The sequence below is a fragment of the Geotrypetes seraphini genome, chromosome 1 (genome assembly GCF_902459505.1).
Source record: "Geotrypetes seraphini chromosome 1, aGeoSer1.1, whole genome shotgun sequence".
Taxonomy (NCBI): domain Eukaryota; kingdom Metazoa; phylum Chordata; class Amphibia; order Gymnophiona; family Dermophiidae; genus Geotrypetes; species Geotrypetes seraphini.
In genome coordinates, this window is record NC_047084.1 from 136,863,684 (window position 1) to 136,887,684 (window position 24,001).

General features: G+C 43.8%; 1 long non-coding RNA gene across 1 annotated transcript in view; it reads left to right on the plus strand.

The window, feature by feature from the left end:
* LOC117352680 overlaps positions 1 to 23,534 on the plus strand; it is a 239,166-nt gene extending 215,632 nt beyond the window's left edge. The window contains exon 4 of the long non-coding RNA XR_004537757.1: positions 23,501 to 23,534. This is a non-coding gene — a long non-coding RNA (uncharacterized LOC117352680). The remainder of the gene's footprint in view (positions 1 to 23,500) is intronic.
* The last annotated feature ends 467 nt before the right edge of the window (positions 23,535 to 24,001 follow it).

The window sequence follows — 24,001 nt, forward strand, 5'->3', positions numbered from 1 at the left end:
GCCTGCCAAATTAAACATAGGGAGTAGGGAGAAGCTGGGCCTGCCTGCCTGCAGGGAGGCCTGGAGGGGGGAGGCCTGCCTGCTTTCCTAGGGGGGGAGGCTTCCAGGGAAGGGAATGCCTGCCTGCATGGGGGGGGGGGGGCTGCCTTGGATGGGGGAGTAGTGCCTGCCTGCCTGGGGGGGATGCCTTGGAGTGGGAGGTCTGCCTGCGTGGCGTCCCTACCTGCCTGCCAATCACAAGGCCTGCCTGCCTTGTCCCTGTCTTCCCTGTGCCCTGTCCCAGCCTACCACTAGACCATCAGAGGGGGGACAGGGTACAGAGCCTGGCAGGGAGGAGGGGCAGGGTGCAGAGTTTGGCAAGGAGTGTGGGGTTGGGTGCACAGCCTGACAGGGAGAATTTGGTTCAAAATGTTTTTTTTTTTTCTTGTTTTCCTCCTCTAAATCTGAGGTGCGTCTTATGGAGCGAAAAATACGGTACCCTCTTAATGCAGGAGTTTGTGCATGTTGCGTTAATAATTAGTGCAGTCAGGTGTTTACAGCATGTGCTAATTACTGCCTTAACTGTTTAACACAATTTAGTAAGAAGCCCGTAAGATTCAAGATTTTCCTGCCATATAAGATTTCGCAATAAAGCTAATAAGTTAGAACGCTCTATAAATGTATTATACAATAAGGCCTTGGAAATTAACATTGTAACTCTGCTTTGCTTTTTTCCACAGATCAAATTCTTTCAAGTTTCAAGTTTATTAAATTTTGATTTTACGCAATATCAAATATTTCAGTGCGTATTACATAATTGAAATGTACAATAAAAAAACTAGGGTGACAAATACAAATACAAATAAGACAAAATTATACAAACTAATCATTATGTATTATTAATACAAACTGAAACAAGTGGGTAAAAAAAAAAATGGAATTACAATTTAAAAAAAAAAAAAAAATATGCCCCACCTATGGGCCTATTTATTTACTTATTAGAGTTTATTTGCTGCCTTTTTGAAGAAATTCACTCGAGTGTGAAGCAAGAATAAGTCAAACCAGGCAATAGACAATTACAGCAGTAAAAAATATTTTCAAACAACAGTGCACAATATGGCACAGTACACCTCATTACAAAGTCAACACAATCCACAATAACACATTTTTAACAGGCAGCATAGATGGAACATGCATAGTGTGACGGGGCCGGAGGTGTGCCTAGCGCCAGCATCCCAGCGTCCATCCCAGGCGCAAGGACCAGTGCTCCCCGGAAGACCACTCTGAAATAACAGAGAAAAGAAAAAAAAACCTGTCCACCAACAATTCCCAGTTCTAGACTTTATTATTCAGTTCAAATTGAACTGGTTCTGGTTGCAGCTCACACTGATTTGAAAATGCACTGAATTCAAACACAGTTCAGCCCCACCCCTTTCCTTAACCCTTGCTGTGTCAGATTGCCTAACCTGAGGTGTGGCCTGAGAGCTATAAGGAGATTTATGAAAGGAACTAGTCTTTAAGCCCATTACATTAACGGGTGCTAGAATAGATGCGTGTATCTGTCTTTCTTTTTCTCTCTCTCTCCTTGGCTGCTTTCTGTCTGTCTGTCTTTCTGTCTCTCTCTTTCCTCAGCTGCCCACCACCACCCCTTCCCTGCTCCTCCTGTCCAGCAGTAGTCTTTCTCCCTTCCTTTTACCTCCCCCTGTCCAGCAGCACTTCTTCCCTGCTCCCCCTGTCCAGCAGTAGTCCTTCTCCCTTCCTTTTACCTCCCCCTGTCCAGCAGCACCTCTTAACAGATCTCCCCTGTCCAGCAGTAGTCCTTCTCCCTTCCTTTTACCTCCCCCTGTCCAGCAGCACCTCTTCCCTGCTCCCCCTGTCCAGCAGTAGTCCTTCTCCCTTCCTTTTACCTCCCCCTGTCCAGCAGCACCCCTTCCCTGCTCCCCCTGTCCAGCAGTAGTCCTTCTCCCTTCCTTTTACCTCCCCCTGTCCAGCAGCACCTCTTCCCTGCTCCCCCTGACCAGCATCTGCTAGCCTGGGTAGCCTCAGGGCTTTTGCTAGGCCGGCCTACCTCGCATTATCAAAGTTGGCCGGCCTGAGTGCAAATAATTTTTTAAATCTCTGAAAATAATGTTTATTAGTATCCATAGAAAAAAAATTGAAACACAGAAACATGACGGCAGGTAAAGACCAATTGGCTCATCCAGTCTGCTCATCCGCAACATCCACTATCTCATTCTCTCTCTATGAGATCCCACGTGCCTGTCCCACACTTTCTTGAATTCAGATACAGGGCAAAGGATGAAGTTTAGAGGTGACAGGCTCAGGAGTAATCTAAGGAAATACTTTTTTTACAGAAAGGGTGGTAGATGCGTGGAACAGTCTCCTGGTAGAGGTGGTGGAGACAGAGACCGTGTCTGAATTCAAGAAAGCCTGGGATAGGTATGTGGGATCTCTAAGAGAGAAGAAGAGATAATGGTTACTGCAGATGGGCAGCTCTATGACCTCACAATGCAGGTGCACAGAGCCTTAGCCTATAGGAAGAGGAGATGCAAATGCTAAGAGCCTTAGCCAATAGGGAGAGGAGGAGATAATGGTTACTGCAGATAGGCAGACTGGATGGGCCATTTGGCCTTTATCTACCATCATGTTTCTATATTTCTACTGGGAGACTGTTCAGCGCATCTACCACCCTTTCTGTAAAAAAAAAGTATTTCCTTAGATTACTCCTGAGCTTATCGCCTCCTAATATCATCCCGTGCCTTTTCCTTCCAGAGCTTTTACGCCATGTAGATATTTAAACATTTCTCTCATATCTCCCCTCTCCAGCCTTTCCTCCGAAGTATACAGATTGAGATCTTTAAGTCTGTCCCCATGCACCTTGTGACAAAGATCACGCACCATTTTAGTAGCCTTCCTCTGAACTGACTCCATCCTGTTTATACCTTTTTGAAGGTTTGGCCTCCAGAATTGTACACAATATTCTAAATGAGGTCTCACCAAAGTCTTACACAGGGGCATCAATACCTCCTTTTTCCTACTGGCCATACCTCTCCCTATGCACCCTAGCATCCTTCTAGCTTTTGCCATCACCTTTTCAACCTGTTTGGCCACCTTAAGATCTTCACATGCCTTAAATATTGAATACACAGTAAAGAGATTTAATGCACAATAGCCTAGAAATTGGCATGTGATGAGTACATGTTAAATTCTAAATATGTGAAAATATTATATTGAAATAAATACGTGAAACAAAGCAAAAAGTCTGAAAATTGAGAAAAAGCCCAACCTAAACCCCCCAAAAGATAACGCCTTCCACACAACAGTAATAAGAAGATGGTGACAGAATTGGCAAAATAGAGGACACTGTGATCAACGGTTTAGTTACCCGTACCTCTACTTTAAGGGGGCAGTTCTATAACAGGATCTATTCATTGAGGTCCCTCAATGCTGCGTGAAGAGGACTTATTCTCTAACGCAGTGTGTTGCAAACATTTTGAAGCCGCGGCACGCTAAACTCGGAGCCGCGGCTGGAAAGCCTCTGGATATGCGCAGACGTCGATGCGATGATGTCATGCACGTGTGTGACATCATCACGTTGACATCTGTGCATGGGTGGAAGCCCACCAGCCTGAGCGTGCTAACCCTGGGAGGTGAGGCGTGGAGAGGAAGAGAGGCAGCAGCAAGGGGGAGAGGCGCTGGCGCCAGCTGACTGCCTATAGGATGTGCCTCACGCCACGAGAGCCACATCCTGTAAGTAGTCAGCCAGCACCAGTGCCTCTCCTCCTTGCCTACATCTTGCTATTTTAGGTTTTTTTTTCCATCAAAATCATTTTGCAGTTTTGGTTCAAGCGATTATTTTGGCACATCTGGATTATGCAAATTCCCTGTATATCGTTAACCAAATTTAATCTGAAGAAGCTACAACTCATTCAAAACACTGCGGCCAAATTAATTTTTGGAAGACATAAATATGATCATGTCTCTCCATATATGCAGACGACATCACCATCATTGTTCCCATCACCTCACTCACTCTAGAAACGGAACAACTCATCTCTTCTATCCTCACCAAGTTAGAACTATGGACCTCCAAATTCAAATTAAAACTGAACCCTGAAAAAACCAAAATTTTCCTAGCGAGTCCCAACCATAAATTAACAAACACCTCCCTCAAACTGAATGGACTAGATTACCCTATCCTACCCACCATAAAAATCCTTGGAGTCATCCTGGACCGCACCCTAACCTTCGATGACCATACCAGTGCCCAGGTGAAAAAATGTTTCTGCACCCTCTGGAAACTGCGCACCATCAAACGTTACTTCGACCACCAAGCCTTCCGACTACTCGTTCAATCTCTGGTGCTAAGCATATTAGACTACTGCAACATTATTTACCTCGGAACCTATAAAAATACCATCAAACGTCTAAGAATAGTCCAAAATGCAGCCGTCCGCCTCATTTACGATCTCAAAAAATATGACCATGTCAGCCCCTACTACACCAAACTCCACTGGCTCCCAGTTGAGGCAAGAATCATCTTTAAGTTCGCCTGCCTTTGTTTCAAAACTCTAACTGGCTCCTCCCCAATTTACCTGTCTGAGCATCTTGAAATAGCAGGCCCCTCTCGCACACGAAACGCCCACTTATTCACCTTTCCCTCCCTAAAAGGCTGCCTCTATAAGAGATTCATTGATAGAACCCTAGCATTCCAAGCGGGCAAATGGAACAATTGCCTAACTGACCTCATCTCCAACTCCCCGCCTTATCACCTGTTCAGGAAGTCACTAAAATCCTACCTCTTCGACAAATTCCGCTAACTCTGCCTTCCCTCCTTCCCTGCTCCCTCCCTACCTCGATATGGCCACTCTTACCCAATCTCGGTTTTGACCTAATGGCCCCTCAGGCCTCCATAGCATATGCCTTTTCACGGCCTTATATTCAACATCGCTGTAAATGTAACACCGTTATAATTTGTAACATCGCTGTAAATGTACAGTCTCTTCTTTAGCACATGCCTTTTCACTGCCATATATGCAACATCGCTGTAATTGTAAAAACGCTGTAATATGTAACTTCGCTGTAAATGTACAGTCTCTTCTATTGTTAACCGCATTGAACTTCCATGGTATTGCGGTATACAAGAATAAAGTTATTATTATTATTATTATTATTACTTCATTGGCTTCCTGTTTACTGGCGAATTCAATTTAAGTGTGCTAATGTAATTTTTAAAAATTTTACATGGAATTTTTTCACCTTTATTACCTCTATCATGTAACTCTCCGGTTTCACACTACCAGGAATACACATACATTTAAATAGCTCTTCCCTTCTGTTAAAGGGATTAATACCCTAGGTAAATTCTCACATTCCTTAGCCTATTTCTTGGTAAAAGTTTGGAACGCTCTTCCCTCGATTATCAGAACGTCATTATCTTCATCACTTTTTAGGAAAAATCTGAAAACTTATCTCTTTCAGAGATTCTTAACTGAGGACTGATCTTTTTTTTTTTTTTTTTTGTAAATCTTTATTAAATTTCCAAACTACCTTAACTTAGGACTGATCTAATTTATTGAAAATTTTTCTATTACCTTCATTATTGTTTTCTATTATATTCTTTTAAATCTTTGTTAACCGGCTCGAGTCCTTGCTGGAATGATCCGGTATATAAGATGGAAATTAGATTAGATTAGCCCCATTCCATTACAGAATACTAGCATAAGCCTTCCTGCATTTGTGTGACCATTTTGGCATTTTGGCATCCACCATCCGTTAGCTTTCAAGGACCAATCACGTCAAAGAATGATGCTTATCTGGGCGGCTGTCTCCTTACTCACGCAGACACTTGTAACATGTCATCTATTCTAGTGTATATTTGTGAAGGGAATCTCTCATGGCACGCCAAGAATCTCTTTGGGGCATACCCCTGTGCCACGGCACACAGTTTGAGATACACTGCTCTAGGGAGTGGTCCCCAAAGCTTGCTTGCAGGCCGCCCCTCTTTCAACTTCAAGTAGGTTTGGGGCTCCCTGTGGCTGGGAGGTCCAGGGCAATTGCTCTGTTTGCCCACCCTTAATGCCGGCCCTGATTCCAATTAGCCAATTATTGAATTAAATTACCGTTTGAACAAACCACATTCTATTACTTGAATGTGCAAATTTGTCACAAGTTGAAATTTGAGCCTACAAGTTTATAGAATTAGAGAGGAAATATACATAGTTGGAATTTTAAAATAAGGTTGCAAATTGCGTAGACCTAAAAGGCAATTTTAACCAAAAAACCAGCAGAAGAAAAGCCTATTGAATAAATATCACCGTTTGGCACTTCTGTGACCTGTTATTGACTAGGGAAGTGGGCCTTAAACTTGTTCTGGGGGGCCCCTGGCCAATCAGGTTTTCAAGATATCCCTAAGGAATATGCATGAGGCAGATTTGCATATAATAGAGGCGAAAGGCATTCAAATCTACCTCATGCATATTCGTTTGAGATATCTTGAAAACCCAAATAGCTGGGGGTATCCCAGGACAGGTTTAAGAACCACTGGACTAGGATATCAATTGAACTGATGAGTTAAGAGGACGTCTTCCCTGAGAAATGGGTCTTTTTTGCTGTTTGCTCTGACAAATATCTCCGCAGAGCCGGCATTATTATACATTTACCCTGGTGGACCTGGGAAATGAGATAAGGATATGAAATAAGATTAAATTCGAGGGTCATCTGAAGTCTAGTGATCATAATGTCATGAAAGCTTCAGGCGCCCTTGGGGTTAGGCATGAAAGGTAATATCTCAAAAGCACTGGACTTTAAAAATAATTAAATAAAAGCAGGCCTTCGGGGAATGGGGGAGGGGGAGGGGGGGGGAGAAGCTGAAAGATGTTGATTAAAATCAATTTCCCTTTTCGGAAAATTTATTATAAAAGCCTATCTTGATCGTACAAAGCTAGTACTCTGATTAAGCTTGGATAAGGTAAGCAATTGCAGTTCTTTGCCTCCCCAGGGCAACGACGCTTTGGCGCATTGTACAGAATATTCTCAGTCACTCAGAGCAGCATATCAGCTTTCTCATATGGGATTATTCAATTGCGTTAGCTTGTTGGGGGTTTTTTGGGTTTGTTTGGAAAGGAAAGATAATTGTAAGAAATGTACATTCAAAGAAGAAATAACGATGGTGAGAAAAATACGCATTTCATTTAGGGCTCCTTTTACAAAGGGGCGCTAGCGTTTTGTAGCGCACGCACCGGATTAGCGCGCGCTACCCGAAAAACGACCGCCTGCTCAAGAGGAGGCGGTAGCGGCTAGCGCACGCGGCGTTTTAGCGCGGGCTATTCGGCGCGTTAAGGCCCTAAGGCACCTTTGTAAAAGGAGCCCTTAATGCAGTCCTTCGGCAGTAGAAATCACGGAAGAGAACCGGGAGACATAACAGAAAACTCTGAACCTAAGTTGGCCCGAGCACGGAACAGGACGAACATCAAAATAGATTCAACTTGTGAAATGATTGTTTTGTGGGAGCTGGCAAGATATTCAGCAGATCCTGGCTTATAAATGAGCTACATTCCTACCGTGGCATATGAGAAACAAAATCATTTTGAGATATTCCTTATTCCTAGGATAAGCAGCAGAGAATCTGTTTCACTCCTTTGGGATCTTGCCAGGTACTTGCGACCTAGATTGACCATTGTTGGAAGCTGGATACTGGGCTTGATGGCAATCTTATGTTCTTATGTGAGCCAAGTATAGGACATTGTGACATCACTGCTGAGGTTGGCTCTTAGGCATTGTTGGAATGAGGTACTGTGACATCACAATCTCAGCTCTGGAATGTTGGGGTTTTTCCAGGTTCTTGTGACCTGGATTGGCCACTATTTGAAGCAGGTTACTGGGCTTGTTGTCCTTCGGTCTGTCTCAGTACGGCAATCTTATGTTCTTATGTGAGCCAAGTATAGGGCATTGTGACATCACTGCTGAGGTTGGCTCTTAGGCATTGGTGGAATGAGGCATTGTGACATCACAATCTCAGCTCTGGAATGTTACTGCTCTTTGGGGTTTTTCCAGGTTCTTGTGACCTGGATTGGCCACTATTTGAAGCAGGTTACTGGGCTTGTTGTCCTTCGGTCTGTCTCAGTACGGCAATCTTATGTTCTTATGTGAGCCAAGTATAGGACATTGTGACATCACTGCTGAGGTTGGCTCTTAGGCATTGGTGGAATGAGGCATTGTGACATCACAATCTCAGCTCTGGAATGTTGCTGCTCTTTGGGGTTTTTCCAGGTTCTCGTGACCTGGATTGGCCACTATTTGAAGCAGGTTACTGGGCTTGTTGTCCTTCGGTCTGTCTCAGTTCGGCAATCTTATGTTCTTATGTGAGCCAAGTATAGGACATTGTGACATCACTGCTGAGGTTGGCTCTTAGGCATTGGTGGAATGAGGCATTGTGACATCACAATCTCAGCTCTGGAATGTTGGGGTTTTTCCAGGTTCTTGTGACCTGGATTGGCCACTATTTGAAGCAGGTTACTGGGCTGGTTGTCCTTCGGTCTGTCTCAGTACGGCAATCTTATGTTCTTATGTGAGCCAAGTATAGGGCATTGTGACATCATTGCTGAGGTTGGCTCTTAGGCATTGGTGGAATGAGGTACTGTGACATCACAATCTCAGCTCTGAAATGTTGGGGTTTTTCCAGGTTCTCGTGACCTGGATTGGCCACTATTAGAAGAAGGTTACTGGGCTTGATGGTTATTCGGTCTGACCCAGTATAGCAACTCTTATGGTCTTATGTACTTAATGTAAAACACCAAGGGCCGTATTCTAGAAACAGTGCTGTAAGTTAGGCAGCAGTAGGCATTCCACTGCCGTCTAACTTAATTGGTTTAATTGGCTTTAATCGGTATGGTAACGGACCCATCATTTAAAACCAATTAAAATGTCATTTAAAAAAAGCAAATCAATTAAACTGGTTGTCACAAGAATCTTAACAGGTCTACCTTAGCCAACCATAAACAAATAGGAGATCTTAGACTTGTATTAGTTCTACTAGAAATCTTAGCAAGGTTCTCTACAACTTTATCTCATACTTTTAATCTTTAGACCAACCAAGCCATCAGATTTGTTAGTTTTAATGGTGTTTTCCACTAAGTTAGGTGCTTCTACGCCTCTCTTTATACAGCCCAGCATCCTTCTGGCAGCAGCCACTGCCTTGTCACACTGTTTTTTCGCTTTTAGATCTTCGGACACTATCAACCCAAGGTCCCTCTCCCCGTCCGTGCATATCAGCTTCTCTCCTCCCAGCATATTCGGTTCCTTCCTATTATTAATCCCCAAATGCATTACTCTGCATTTCTTTGCATTGAATTTTAGTTGCCAGGCATTAGACCATTCCTCTAACTTTTGCAGATCCTTTTTCATATTTTCCACTCCCTCTTTGGTGTCTACTCTGTTACAAATCTTGGTATCATCTGCAAAAAGGCACACTTTTCCTTCTAACCCTTCAGCGATGTCACTCACAAACATATTTAACAGGATTGGCCCCAGCACCGAACCCTGAGGGACTCCACTAGTCACCTTTCCTTCCTTCGAGTGACTTCCATTAACCACCACCCTCTGGTGTCTGTCCGACAGCCAGTTTCTGACCCAGTTCACCACTTTGGGTCCTAACTTCAGCCCTTCACGTTTGTTCAACAGCCTCCTTTGAGGAACTGTATCAAAGGCTTTGCTGAAATCCAAGTAAATTACATCTAGCATATGTCCTCGATCCAGCTCTCTGGTCACCCAATCAAAAAATTCAATCAGGTTCGTTTGGCACGATTTACCTTTTGTAAAGCCATGTTGCCTCGGATCCTGTAACCCAGGGGTGCCCACACTCTTTGGGCTTGCGAGCTACTTTTTAAATGGCCAAGTCAAAATGATCTACCAACAATAAAATTAAAAAAAAACACAAAGCACACTGTATGCATAGAAAATGTTAATCATCATTCCTATTCCAGGGTTTTTCAAAGAGGTCAAAGCAGATGACTCTATGCACTATCACCTCAGTAACAACTATACAAAAATAGACAAATATACCCGCCTCCCTTTTTACTAAACCACGATAGCAGTTTTTAGCGCAGGGAGCTGTGCTGAATGCCCAGCGCTGCTCTCGACACTCATAGGCTCCCTGCGCTAAAAACCTCTATTGCGGTTTAGTAAAAGGGGACCTTAGTGTAAAATATAGACAGCAGATATAAATTCAGACACATTTTGATCACTAAATTTAAAATAAAATCATTTTCCCTACCATGTCTGGTGATTTCATGAATCTCTGGTTGCACTTTCTTCTTCTGACTGTGCATACAATCTTTCTTCCCTTCTTTTAGCCTGTATGCTTCTTCTCCTCCAGACCTCATTCCTTCCCCCCAACTTTTCCTTCCTCTTCCCTGCCCTTTCTTTCTCTCTGCCTCCCTTTCATTTTTTTCTGTTTCTCTTCTTTCCTTCTGTCTCCCTGCCTGCCCTTTTTCTTTCTTTCTCCCTCCCCTCCCCCAAGCCACTGCCACTGCCATTACCATCGGGGACCAGGACCCAAACACCACCAATAACAGGCCCCAAGCTCTCCCTGCTTCGGCCAACCAGCATTCCTCTCCCCGACGTCAATTCTGCCGTCGGGAAGAGGAAGGCTGATCAGCCGAAGATCGTGATCAACCTATTGGGGGAAATGCTGCCGGGTCCTGCCTTCGCGGAAACAGAAAGTAGGCAGGACCCGGCAGGAACAAGAACAAATGCTTCACTAACCTGTCTCCCGCATTAGCCCGTAGCGAACGCTTGCTTCAGGGCTCTCAACATGTGCGTGCCGGCTTCCCTTCCCCCCCCCCCCCCCGGACATAACTTCCGGTTTCGGAGGGAAGAGAAGAGAAGCCGGCACGCACACGTTAGAGCCCGGAGCATAAGTTCACTAGGGGCTGAAATCTCCAAGCCGGTTTTTTTTTTTAATGTTCGGCAGCGGCAGATGACAGCTGGGCGGATCGCCCAGCTAAAAGGCCCTAGGGAGAACACTGGAGAGGAAGGCTGATCGGCCCGTAGATTAGGACGGCAACACGAGTGCGATCGACTCGAGTTGCCTTCCTGAGCTACTGGTCAATCGCGATCGACGCGTTGGGCACCCCTACTGTAACCCATTAGATTCAAGGAAGTACACTATCCTTTCTTTCAGCAACACTTCCATTATTTTTCCAACAACCGAAGTGATATGAACGTCTACGTTAAGATAAGTTCTAATTGCAAACACCTGGAATGTTATAAGTTAGTAATAGGGACCTCAGCACAGGGATTTTAACAACGTGGGTAATGATACTCCATAGCTTTGATCGCCGTTATTTTCTGTGGTCATTGTTATGGGGGGGAGGGGGAACTAGGAACAGTAAAGTGCAATGATGTTTCCTGAAGTATTGTGGTCAGAACTGCATTAGCAATGACCGGGTGGAGGCACGGAGCACTTTTCATGGTTTTATAAGTTAGTAGTTATGTTCCAAGATGGCCGTGGTAGCCAGTGTATGAGAAAGAAGCCATGAACTGTTCCTGTTTCTCCATTAACTTCTGCATTTAATAATGCCGAAAAGAAGGGGGGGTAAAGGAGTCAGTGGAGCTTCCCGACGACTGGAGATCCCTTCGAGCGGCACTATCGATGAGATTTTGCGGCGCCTCACTGGAGGTATGGATTTGTCTGGGAATCGCCCGCTGTCGACGCCAGCGATGAGTGACGCCGCTGCGGATGACTTGGGGCTAGATGCTACTCTGAGCCCAGACCATAGAATTCATCCTCCACGACCACAGCAAGCAAGCTCTTCACAGGAAGTGAGCACGTCCAAAGGGGCTGTGCTCTCACTGCGAGAGGCTGGTTTACCAGAGAGCTTGTCTTTGGAGACAGCGTGGGAACTTGTGTCCCTGGAGCTACCTGTGGCTGGTAGATCAATCGAGGAGCCAGTACAAGGAATAATAGACATGAATCCGGCAACGGGTAAGACTGAATTAGCACTACAAGATGTTTCTTTATTAGTAAAACCTCCTGAAGTTACCCTGGAGAATATTTGGGACTTAGTTGTAAACCTGGGGAAAACTTTTTCCCCAAAGCTTGAAGAGATAGAAGGAAAATTAAAAGTACAGCAAGAAGAAATTCTACAGATGAAACCAGAAATTAATCAAAGTAAAAGTGAGACTCAAAAAATTGAAAACAAAGAATTGAAAACAATAAAAAATTTTCAAGAGACACAAGTTAAAGATAGTAATAATATATGAAGAAAATTAGAAACTCTTGAAAACAATAATCGTTTTAACAATTTGAGGATATTAAATTTTCCTAAAGATTCTTTGATAAATCCTCGAGATATGTTAAAGAGATATTTTCTGGATGTTCTGAATGTTCCAGAACAATCATTACCTCCCTTTGTTAGGGTATATTATCTTCCAGAAAAAAAAAAGCCAGGAACAATCAGATCCAGAACAAAATTACCAAGACAAACCCCTTAATGTTTCCGAAATATTGGAAACCTCTGAGGAGAAAATTGTGAAATCAGCAACACTTCTGGTAACAGTTGCCTTAGCTCCTGATAAAGAATGGACATTGAGGTTATTTTTAAAAAATAAATAAATAAATAAAAAATTTTGGGGATACAAAATATTAATGTTTCCTGATGTCTCTAAAGACACCCAGAGAAGAAGGCGAGAGTTCCCGCTGATGAGACCTGCAGTGACAGCTATAGGAGGAGTTTTCTTCTTACGATACCCCTGCAAGTGCATAATCAGATATAAGTCCTTCAAGTATGTTTTTTATGATCCATCCCAGCTGACTGGATTTCTATCTCTTAAACGCCTTGATAAAGAATAGATGACAGCAATTCTAATGAAGATAACCTCCCACCATTACAGGCTATTGTTTTATCGTTATATTTTTTGATTTAAGGACTTCTATATTGTAATTTTCACTCAATTGAATCTTGGATCTCTACAATAGAGGACGTGAGAATGATAGGAATTGTTGTTATTTCTTTATTTCATTTAGGTTTCCTCTTTAACTCATCCTATTTGTATGTTTTTTTTATTTCTGCCACTCTTTCTGTTCAAGTTGTGTATGCTTGGAAATGTAATTGAAAATTAAATAAGTTAGTAGTTATCACAATAGATAGGTTAGGGGTGGTAATTCACAGAAATCAGATTAAAAATTAAGGGATCCTAATACAAAGGTACGCTAGCTGAAAAATTACCACCTGCTTAAAGTCAAAAGCTTTGCTGTAGTCGATGAAGCAAAAGTATGGAGGCTTTTGATGCTCTTTGCTCTTCAGCAATATCCATCTAACATTGGCAATAATGTCTCTTGTTTCTCGACCTTTTCGGAAACCAGTCTGCACTTCGGATAGCTCTTGCTCAACATATGTATTATTTTCAGCAATATTTTACTGGCATATCGAATTCTGTAGTTGGCTTTAGCATAGGTATGAACAGTGATCTCCAATCAGTTGGCCATATTTTTTTCTTCCAAATCTGTTGACCCAGTCGAATGACGGCCATTCTAGCACCTTCTAAGCCTTTGATTAACTCAATTGGAATATCGTTGATACCAGGTGACTTGTTTCATGATAAAGCTTTAATTGCTGCTATGACTTCTTCTTTTAAAATATCTAATTCTTCGTTGGCGTCAATTTCCAGTTCAGTTTCCCCAATGTCATCTTCATTGACTTTTTTGTATAAATTTTCTGTATATTCTTTCCATCTCATTCAATATCGTTCCATTGGCATCTTTAATCATCCCCAATTGAGGCTGGAATTTCTGCCGCAATCTCCTAGGGCTCCTTTTACAAAGGTGCGCTAGCGTTTTTAGTGCACGCACAAGATTAGCGCCTGCTTAAAAGGAGGCGGTAGCGGCTAGCACGGGCTAAAACTGCTAGTGCACCTTTGTAAAAGGAGACCTTAATGTCCTGATATACTAATCTGATCTCATGGGCCCTTTTTAGGTATATTAAAAGCATAAAACTAGACAGCCAAGGGGTAAAAGGGGCGCCCATGGAAGACAAGGCAATAGTGGAGAGATTAAATGAATTCTTTGTTTCAGTCTTCACCAAGGAAGATGTTGAAGAGACACTGGTGCCAGAATTGGTATTCAGTGCTGATGAGCCACAGAAACGGAAACAAATCTCTAACACTGGAAGACGTAATGGGGCAATTTGACAAAATGAATAGTAGCAAATGACAAGGACCTGATGGAATAAATCCCAGAGTGCTGATAGAATTGAAAAACGAACTTGCAGAACTATTGTTAGCAATTTGTAAATTATCTTTAAAATCCAGCATGGTGCCAGAAGATTGCAAGGTGACCAATGTAATGCTGATTTTCCAAAAAGGGAAATCCGGGAAATTATAAACCGATGACGTCGACCTCGGACAAAATGGTAGAGACTATTATGAAGAACAAAATGACAGAACATATACATAAACATGGATTAATGAGACAAAGCCAACATGGATTTAATCAAGGGAAATCTGGCCTCACCGGTCTACTACATTTCTTTAAAGGGGTGAATGAACATGTGGACAAAGGTGAGTAAGCTGATATTGTGTATTTGGATTTTCAAAAGGCTTTTGACAAAGTACCTCATGTAAGACTTCTGAGGAAATTAGAAAGTCATAGGATAGGAGGTCATGACCTATTATGGATTAAGAACTGGTTGAAAGACAGAAAACAGAGAGTAGGTTTAAAGCAGCTGGTCTCAAACTCAAACCCTTTGCAGGGCCACATTTTGGATTTGTAGGTACTTGGAGGGCTGCAGAAAAAATAGTTAATGTCTTATTAACGAAGTGACAACTTTGCCTAAGAACATAAGAATTGACACTGCTGGGTCAGACCAGTGGTCCATCCTGCCCAGCAGTCCGCTCACACGGCAGCCCTCTGGTCAAAGACCAGAGCCTTAACTGAGATTAGCCCTACCAGCATACGTCCTTGTTCAGCAGGAACTTGTCTAATTTTGTCTTGAATCCCTGGAGGATGTTTTCCCCTATGACAAACTCCGGAAGAGCGTTCCAGTTTTCTACCACTCTCTGGGTGAAGAAGAACTTCCTTACATTTGTACGGAATCTATCCCCTTGCAACTTTAGAGAGTGCCCTCTCGTTCTTCCTACCTTGGAGAGGGTGAACAACCTGTCCTTATCTACTAAATCTATTCCCTTCATTATCTTGAACATTTCGATCATGTCCCCTCTCAATCTCCTCTGCTCGAGAGAGAAGAGGCCCAGTTTCTCTAACTTTTCGCTGTACGGCAGCTCCTCCAACCCCTTAACCATCTTAGTCGCTCTTATCTGGATTCTTTCAAGTAGCACTGTGTCCTTCTTCATGTATGGCAACCAGTGCTGGATGCAGTACTCCAAGTGAGGGCGCACCATGGCCCAGTACAGCGGCATGATAACCTTCTCCGATCTGTTCGTGATCCCCTTCTTTATTATTCCTAGCATTATGTTCGCCCTTTTCGCCGCCGCCGCACATTGCACAGACGGCTTCATCGACTTGTCGATCAGAACTCCCAAGTCCCTTTCCTGGGAGGTCTCTCCAAGTACTGCCCCGGACATCCTGTATTCGTGCATGAGATTTTTGTTACTGACATGCATCACTTTACACTTGTCCATGTTGAACCTCATCTGCCATGTCGCAGCCCATTCCTCGAGCCTGATTATGTCACGTTGCAGATCTTTGCAATCCCCATGTGTCTTCACTACTCTGAATAACTTCATATCGTCCGCAAATTTTATCACCTTGCTCGTCATACCTATGTCCAGATCATTTATGAAGATGTTGAAGAGCACGGGTCCAAGCACCGAGCCCTGCGGCACCCCACTAGTGACGCTCTTCCAGTCCGAGTATTGTCCATTTACCCCCACTCTCTGTTTCCTATGCTCCAGTCAGTTTTTCATCCATGTGAGTATTTCACCCTCTATTCCTTGCCATGAGGTAAATCTCGTTCTAGTTTATAAATCTTTCCTTAATTGCTTCTGATCATTTCTGCTATACACAGCTTAAAGCAGTGCAACCTGCAGAAAGTGAAGTTTAGATAGTTTTTCATTGCTTTCAGCTGTGTATAGTGGAAATGATCAGAAACAATTAAAGAAAGATTTATAAGCTATAAAGAGTTTTACCTCATGCAAAATTGTGATTTAGATTCTAATCTAAAGTATCAACTGCAAGAGACAAGATTTTGGTGGAGTCCTCATGGCTTTTTGTAGAGGGGAGAATCAATATCCGACTTGTGCCTAAGTGTCCGGTGGTCACGTCCGCAACCACCTTCAGCTCTCACCTCCTCCGGCACCGGACACAACCGCCATCTTACATCAAGCAGTCACTGCCAGGAGAATTTCATACACACGCACAAGCTGCCCTGCCTCCAGTGGTTACATTATGTTCTGGAACGTGGCCCGCCTCACTGCTGTAACCTCACGCAAGCGCTTTCCTGCGTCTGTACGCGATGGTCCTCTCCACTCCACCTCACAAGCCCGCACAGACGCAGGAAGGCGCTTGCGTGAGCTTACAGCAGTGAGGCGGGCAACGTTCCAGAACAATGGTAACATACCGAGGGTCTCAAAATAGTACCTGGCCGCATGTGTCCCCCTGGGCTGCGAGTTTGAGACTACTGGTTTAAATGGTCAGTATTTTGAATGGAGAAGGGTAAATAGTAGGGATTCACTATAATTCCAAACTCCACAGCTAATAAATCATATATCAAATCCCCCCTACCAAAAGCTGTGCAGGTAGAATTTTGATCTTATAATTTAGGGGTCCTTTTACAGGCACACTATTTGATTTAGCGTGCCCTAATCATTAGCACGTGCAAAATTGATTAGCACACGCTAAATCGGCTAGCGCATCTTACTAAAAGAGGGAGTTAGCGTGCCTGATTTTAAGGCCAAATGGGATAGACATGTGGGATCTATTCAAAGAGATAGGTAGGGGAGGGTCATTGGGGTGGCAGACTAGATGGGCCGTGGCCCTTATCTGCCGTCTATTTCTATGTTTCTATGTTTAGTTACTTTAGCTATTTGGAGGAAAAGCCTCAGAACCCTGTCGGGAAGAAAACCCTCCTCCAACTCAAGAGGGCCGTTAACTTCATAGGCTAACTAACTCCTCCTTTTATCAAACTGCGCTAGACTTTTTTTTAGCGCGGGCCGGCGAGGTAAGCGCTCCAAAGCTCGTAGGAATTCTATGAGTGTCAAAGCAATTACCGCGCTGGCCTCTGGCGCAGCTTGATAAAAGGGCCCCATAATTTTTTATTTTTTTTTCTCTGATATAGAAAATTTAATCTTAGGACTCTGTACCTTGTGCTCAGTTTTTGAACATTTGTATTATTTAGGCTGGGATTTAACTGACGGCCGCTGATTTACATTCTTAATTAAAAACATCCTCATTTGTGTTTTCAGAAGCTTAAGGACGTGAATAGATGAAGTAATTTTCTCTGCTCCTTTCAGATAGCACCGTGCGAAGTAATATATTAAATGACAGCGAAGACCAAAATATGTTTAAAAAAAAAGTTGAAGAATATGATCCCAAACCAAGCACAATCCAAAAATGATTCCTGCACCATAAGGAAAGCCCGAGGTTTTCACAGAGGGCGGATAACATCAGGCAAGCATTCTGCAAGCTATCGGGGAGGGAAGTGGGGGGAACGTTTGTGGATGAGGGGTGGGGCAGGGACGCCTAGCTGGACCCTCATGCGCCAGCGTAGATCCCTGTCTGACCGAGCGATTCCACGCGTGACCTTAGTTCTTGTCATTTTCACTGGCTCCCATGCGCTTTGCTGGACATTCTTTAAGGCTTAAATGGAAAAAGCGATCTTTCTGAGAAAACAAACTCTGTTTCTTTATTCAGGTTGCATTGGGAGGGCGTCCGCGCATGTGCAAATGCCCTTTCGAAGCAGTGCCGAGGACGAGAACAGCTTGAGAGGGGCGGGGCTTGGAGGGCCTGGGGCGTGGCTATGTAAAATCTGGTAACCCTAGTTATTAAGCTCCATAAAGCACCTACAGAGGCTTGATTCTAGCCCACTTTTTAGACACCTTGAAAATTAGTTCATAACATTGTTTAAATAGTGTTTTACACTTAGCATGGGCACCTGCCATGTTTCCCCCAAAATAAGACAATATCTTATATTAATTTTGGGTCCAAAAAAATGCTTTAGGGCTTATTTTGAGGGACTGTATTTTTTTTTTTTTTAATATACAACAATCCTCTCTCCCTTCCTCTCCTCCACCCCAATTCTGCCTCTTTCCTTTCTCCCCCCCCCCCCTATGCAGCATCTTTCCTCCCCTCTCACCCATCCGCTTGTGCAGCATCTTTCTATCCCTCCCTCCCATCCCCCTGTGCAGCAGAATCCCACCGACCCTCCCACCATGAGCCTGACATACCTCTGCTCCGAGGCCTCCAAAAACAGCAGCGGCGGCTGTGCTCTGTGTGGGCTACTTCGCAGTTTTCCCTGCCGGGGCCAGGCCTTCCCACTGCAGCACCTTTCTATCCCTCCCATCCCGCTGTTCAGCAGAACCCCACTGACCCTCCCACTGTGGTGCGGCAGAGGGAAAGCCCCAGCAGGGAAGACCATGAAGCAGCCCGTTCAGAGCGCTGCTGCCGCTGTTGCTTTAGGAGGCCTTGGAATGGAAGTATGTCAGGTCTCACCGGGGTGGGGGGGGGTTTTGGAATGGAAGTATGTCAGGTCTCACTGGGGTGGGGGTGGGGTGTCGTTGAATTGATGAGTCTGATTTTTTTCAGCAAATCGAGGGATGAGTCAGAGAATGTCGGGGACATTCGGGGGAGGGGGGTCGATCTTAACTAGGGCTTATTTTGGGAATAGGTCTTATTTTCGGGGGAAACACCTGGAAAAATGGCGCCACTCGTAGAACATGGGCCGTAATGACTCATCTCTCTTTCGCTCTTTATCACCGAGAGGGTAGTGGATGCCAAGAATGCCATTGCAAGAGGAGTGGTAGAGTCAAAAATGTGTGGGATAAACACAGAAGATACCTAAACAGGAAGAGGACGGAAACAAAACTTGACTATTGAGGTGTTATGTTGGGTAAGAGTAGTTGGGAACAAAGGTTAATGCCGGATGGACTTTTATGGTTTGTGTCCCTGAAATGACAAAATTCAGAGGAAAATCAAGTCTGCATATTATATATCACTTTATTATCAAATGCTATGAGTGTACCTCAAGGGGAGGGGAAAACATCAAAAGGATTGCTAACAGTATTAACATATAAGGACAGTCTTATTGGCTCAGACCAATGGTCCATCAAGCCCAGTAGCCCATTCTCACGGTGGCCAATCCAGGTCCCTAGTCCCTGGCCAAAACCCAAAGAATAGCAACATTCCAGAGCTGAGATTGTGATGTCATAATGCCTCAGTCCACAGTGCCTCAGAGCCAACCTCATCAATGATGTTACAATAGCAACATTGTCCTATACTTGGCACATGTAAGAGGATAAAAACAGCCATACTGGGTCAGACCAATGGTCCATGAAGCCCAGTAGCCCATTCTCACGGTAACCAATCCAGGTCACTAGTCCCTGGCCAAAACCCAAAGAGTAGCAATAGTCCATGCTATCAATCCAGGGCAAACAGTGGCTTCCACATGTCTTTCTCAATAACAGACTATGGACTTTTCCTCCAGGAACTTGTCCAAACCTCTCTTAAAACTAGCTACGGTATCCATTCTTACCACCTCTGGCAACGCGTTCAAGAGCTTAACTATTCTCTGAGTGAAAAACATTTCCTCCAATTGGTTTTAAAAGTATTTCCCTGTAGTTTCATCGACTGTCCCCTTGTCTTTGTAATTTTTGACGGAGTAAAAAATCGATCTACTTGTCCTCGTTCTACTTCACTCAGGATTTTGTAGACGTCGATCCTATCTCCCCTCAGCCGTCTCTTTCAAAAGCTTACGAGCCCTAACCTTTTTAGTCTTTCCTCATATGACAGGAGTTCCACAAGATGTGGAGGGGCATTTTCGATATGATGTCCAAATCCGAGTTTGTACGTTTTGCGGAAGACGCACAAAAATCCAGCAGCAACAAGACCATTTTCGAAACAGCAAAATATATATATTTTTTGTTTGTTTCAATAATAGTCATTTTCCAGAGTGCCTGTCCTCAGTGTATCTATCTTTTTGAATCATTTGGTAACAAAACACGTCTGGACTGGTCACACCGACATCCCAGCAGAGCAGTGGGGCACTTTAGGGGACGTCACCAGACGTCCGGATTTCTCTGGCTATGTCCTTCTTTTAAGGACATGTCCAGGGGTTCAGACAGCTTTTTAAAACCCAGCACTTTGTCCAGGGAGGGGGGAGGAGGGAACGGACCGAGAGAGGGGCCGGGGCATAATGGGGCAGAGATGGGTGGAACTGGGCCTGGGGGGAGGGTCTACAGGTCTGGATTTTACTGATGTAAAATATGATAACCCTACTTAGGGGACACTGAAGAGAACGTCATTTAAAAAGTCGCAGGTACACGTCTCATTATAACCCCCTTATAGTCTATGGTAATGCAACTCCCAGTTCCCTAGAGCAAACCCTGGCCTACTGTTTGCCTATTTCCGACAGCTATCAGCAGTGGCCGAGGAAAATTACCACAGGCAGGATTTGTTCTGCAAGGGAACCAAGTTAGTCACACGAAAAAAGGCCTCGTCTCAACTTCTCAAAGAAGATGAGAGGTAATTATATGTGACTATATTATTAAAGTTAATTAATTCTCATTAAGTGAGATAAATGTTAAGATCTGTATGTGTTTTGATGTTGAAGATTTTGTTATTTAATTTCTAATAAATCAAGGAAAGATGGCGACTATAAACTGATAATTTATTATTTTAATTAAACTGGTACCTTAAAAAGTTTTAAAATAATAATGCTGGATTTTACTAAACCGCGGAAGAGCTTCTTACTACGGGCCGGCGAGGAAAATGCTCTGATGCTCATAGGAATTGAATGAGCGTCGGAGCATTTACCTCGCCGGATCGTGCTAAGAAGCTCTTCCGCAGTTTAGTAAAAGGAGCCATAAATAATTTAAAATGTGCACAACACTTTCAAATCCAGTAAATTGTATAAAATGCAATTTTAAATACCATAAATAGTTTAAAAATAGAATCTTCCTTTAAATATTAACGCTGACTTTTACAAAGCTGTGGTAGAGGTTTCTACCGCAAGCCAGCAAAGTAAATGCTCCGATACTCATAGAATTCCTTTAAGCGTCAGACCATTTACTTTGCCGGCCAGCGGTAGAAACCTCTACCACGGCTTTGTAAAAGCAGTCCTAAATTCAGCTGAATTTTCCCAAATTTTATCAAGCTTCACAGAGTCTAGCGGCAAAAGATTTCTTACATTCCAACTTTCTTCAAGTTTTCTGTACCAGAAACAACAGTATCAGATAAGTGGATGCTGGTTTTAAAAAAGGTTTGGACAAGTTCCTGGAGGAAAAGTCCATAGTCTCTTATTGAGAAAGACATGGGGGAAGCCACTGCTTGCCCTGGATCCATAGCATGGAATGTTGCTAATCCTTGGGTTTTGGTTAAATACTAGTGATCTGGATTGGCCAGCATGAGGGCAGGCTAATGGGCTTCATGGACCATTGGTCTGACCCAGCAAGGCTGTTCTTATGTTTTTAAGTGAGCCAAGTATAGGACCACACTGATGAAGCAGGAAACTACAGGCCGGTGAGCCTCACTTCAGTTGTTGGAAAAATAATGGAAGTGTTGCTGAAAGAAAGGATAGTGTACTTCCTTGAATCTAATGGGTATACATGGCTTTACAAAAGGTAAATTGTGCCAAACGAACCTGATTGAATTTTTTGATTGGGTGACCAGAGAGCTGGATCGAGGACATATGCTAGATGTAATTTACTTAGATTTCAGCAAAGCCTTTGATACAATTCCTCATAGGAGGCTGTTGAACAAACTTGAAGGGCTGAAGTTAGGACCCAAAGTGGTGAACTGGGTCAGAAACTGGCTGTCGGACAGATGCCAGAGGGTGGTGGTTAATGGAAGTCGCTCGAAGGAAGGAAAGGTGACTAGTGGAGTCCCTCAGGGTTCGGTGCTGGGGCCAATCCTGTTCAATATGTTTGTGAGTGACATTGCTGAAGGGTTAGAAGGAAAAGTGTGCCTTTTTGCAGATGATACCAAGATTTGTAACAGAGTAGACACCGAAGAGGGAGTGGAAAATATGAAAAAGGATCTGCAAAAGTTAGAGGAATGGTCTAATGCCTGGCAACTAAAATTCAATGCAAAGAAATGCAGAGTAATGCATTTGGGGATTAATAATAGGAAGGAACCGTATATGCTGGGAGGAGAGAAGCTGATAAGCACGGACGGGGAGAGGGACCTTGGGGTTATAGTGTCCGAAGATCTAAAGGCGAAAAAACAGTGTGACAAGGCAGTGGCTGCTGCCAGAAGGATTCTGGGCTGTATAAAGAGAGGCGTAGTCAGTAGAAGGAAGAAGGTGTTGATGCCCCTGTACAGGTCATTGGTGAGGCCCCACTTGGAGTATTGTGTTCAGTTTTGGAGACTGTATCTGGCGAAGGACGTAAGACTTGAGGCGGTCCAGAGGAGGGTGACGAAAATGATAGGAGGCTTGCGCCAGAAGACGTATGAGGAGAGACTGGAAGCCCTGAATATGTATACCCTAGAGGAAAGGAGAGACAGGGGAGATATGATTCAGATGTTCAAATACTTGAAGGGTATTAACGTAGAACAAAATCTTTTCCAAAGAAAGGAAAATGGTAAAACCAGAGGACATAATTTGAGATTGAGGGGTGGTAGATTCAAAGGCAATGTTAGGAAATTCTACTTTATGGAGAGGGTGGTGGATGCCTGGAATGTGCTCCCGAGAGAGGTGGTGGAGAGTAAAACTGTGACTAAGTTCAAAGAAGCGTGCGATGAACACAGAGGATCTAGAATCAGAAAATAATTCAATTAAGGCCAGTACTGGGCAGACTTGCACGGTTTGTGTCTGTATATGGCCGTTTGGTGGCGGATGGGCTGAGGAGGGCTTCAATGGCTGGGAGGGTGTAGATGGGCTGGAGTAGGTTTTAATGGAGATTTCGGCAGTAGGAACCCAAGCACAGTACCGGGTAGAGCTTTGGATTCTTGCCCAGAAATAGCTAAGAAGAAAAAATTAAAAAAATTTAAATTGAATCAGGTTGGGCAGACTGGATGGACCATTTGGGTCTTTATCTGCCCTTATCTACTATGTTACTATGAGGTTGTCTCTGAGGCATTATGACATCACAGTCTCGGCTCTGGAATGTTGCTCTCATTGGGGTTCCGGAATCTTGCTATTCTTTGAGATGCTGGAATGTTGCTACTCTTTGACCTGGATTGGCCACCGTGAGAATGGGCTACTGGGCTTGATGGACCATTGGTCTGTCCCAGTAAGGCTATTCTTATGTTCTTTTTTCATAGTAAGATCTATTTGGTTTTCTTTAAATTTTCCAGAATAATGTGTGTGAAAGAATTTGATTCTTTTCTCAATGTTTTTTATCTTCTCAGGTGAATCTACTATCAACGTTTAGATTACCCAGGTAAGTATACAATTTTTAAATGTTTCTTAGGGGTCCTTTTATTAATGCGTGCTAACTGATTTAGCGCATGCCGAATACTAAGGCATCCATTATGTTCTATGAGCGCCTTAGCATTGAGTGTGCAATAATCTTTAGCGCGTGCTAAATCATTTAGCACACCTTAGTCTCTATTCCTTCTCAGGTCATTTTCTTGAACTCAAATGAGACCTCTAAAAGTTTCTCTCTGTTCAGAAAGGAATTACAGTGCTCCCCCGCTAATTCGCGGTCCGGAGTTCGTGGTCCCGGTCTTTCGCGGTGTTTTCCGACCGCGAAGGGGAGGCAGGAGAGGGCAGCCGGAGCACTGGCGAGTGAAGGAAATTACTCGCGGTATGCTCTGACCGCCTCCTCCTGCCCTAAAGTCGGGCCTCACCAATCAGGAGCTGCGTGTCAAAGCAGGAAGAGGTGGTCGGAGCATACAGCGTGTGCTTTA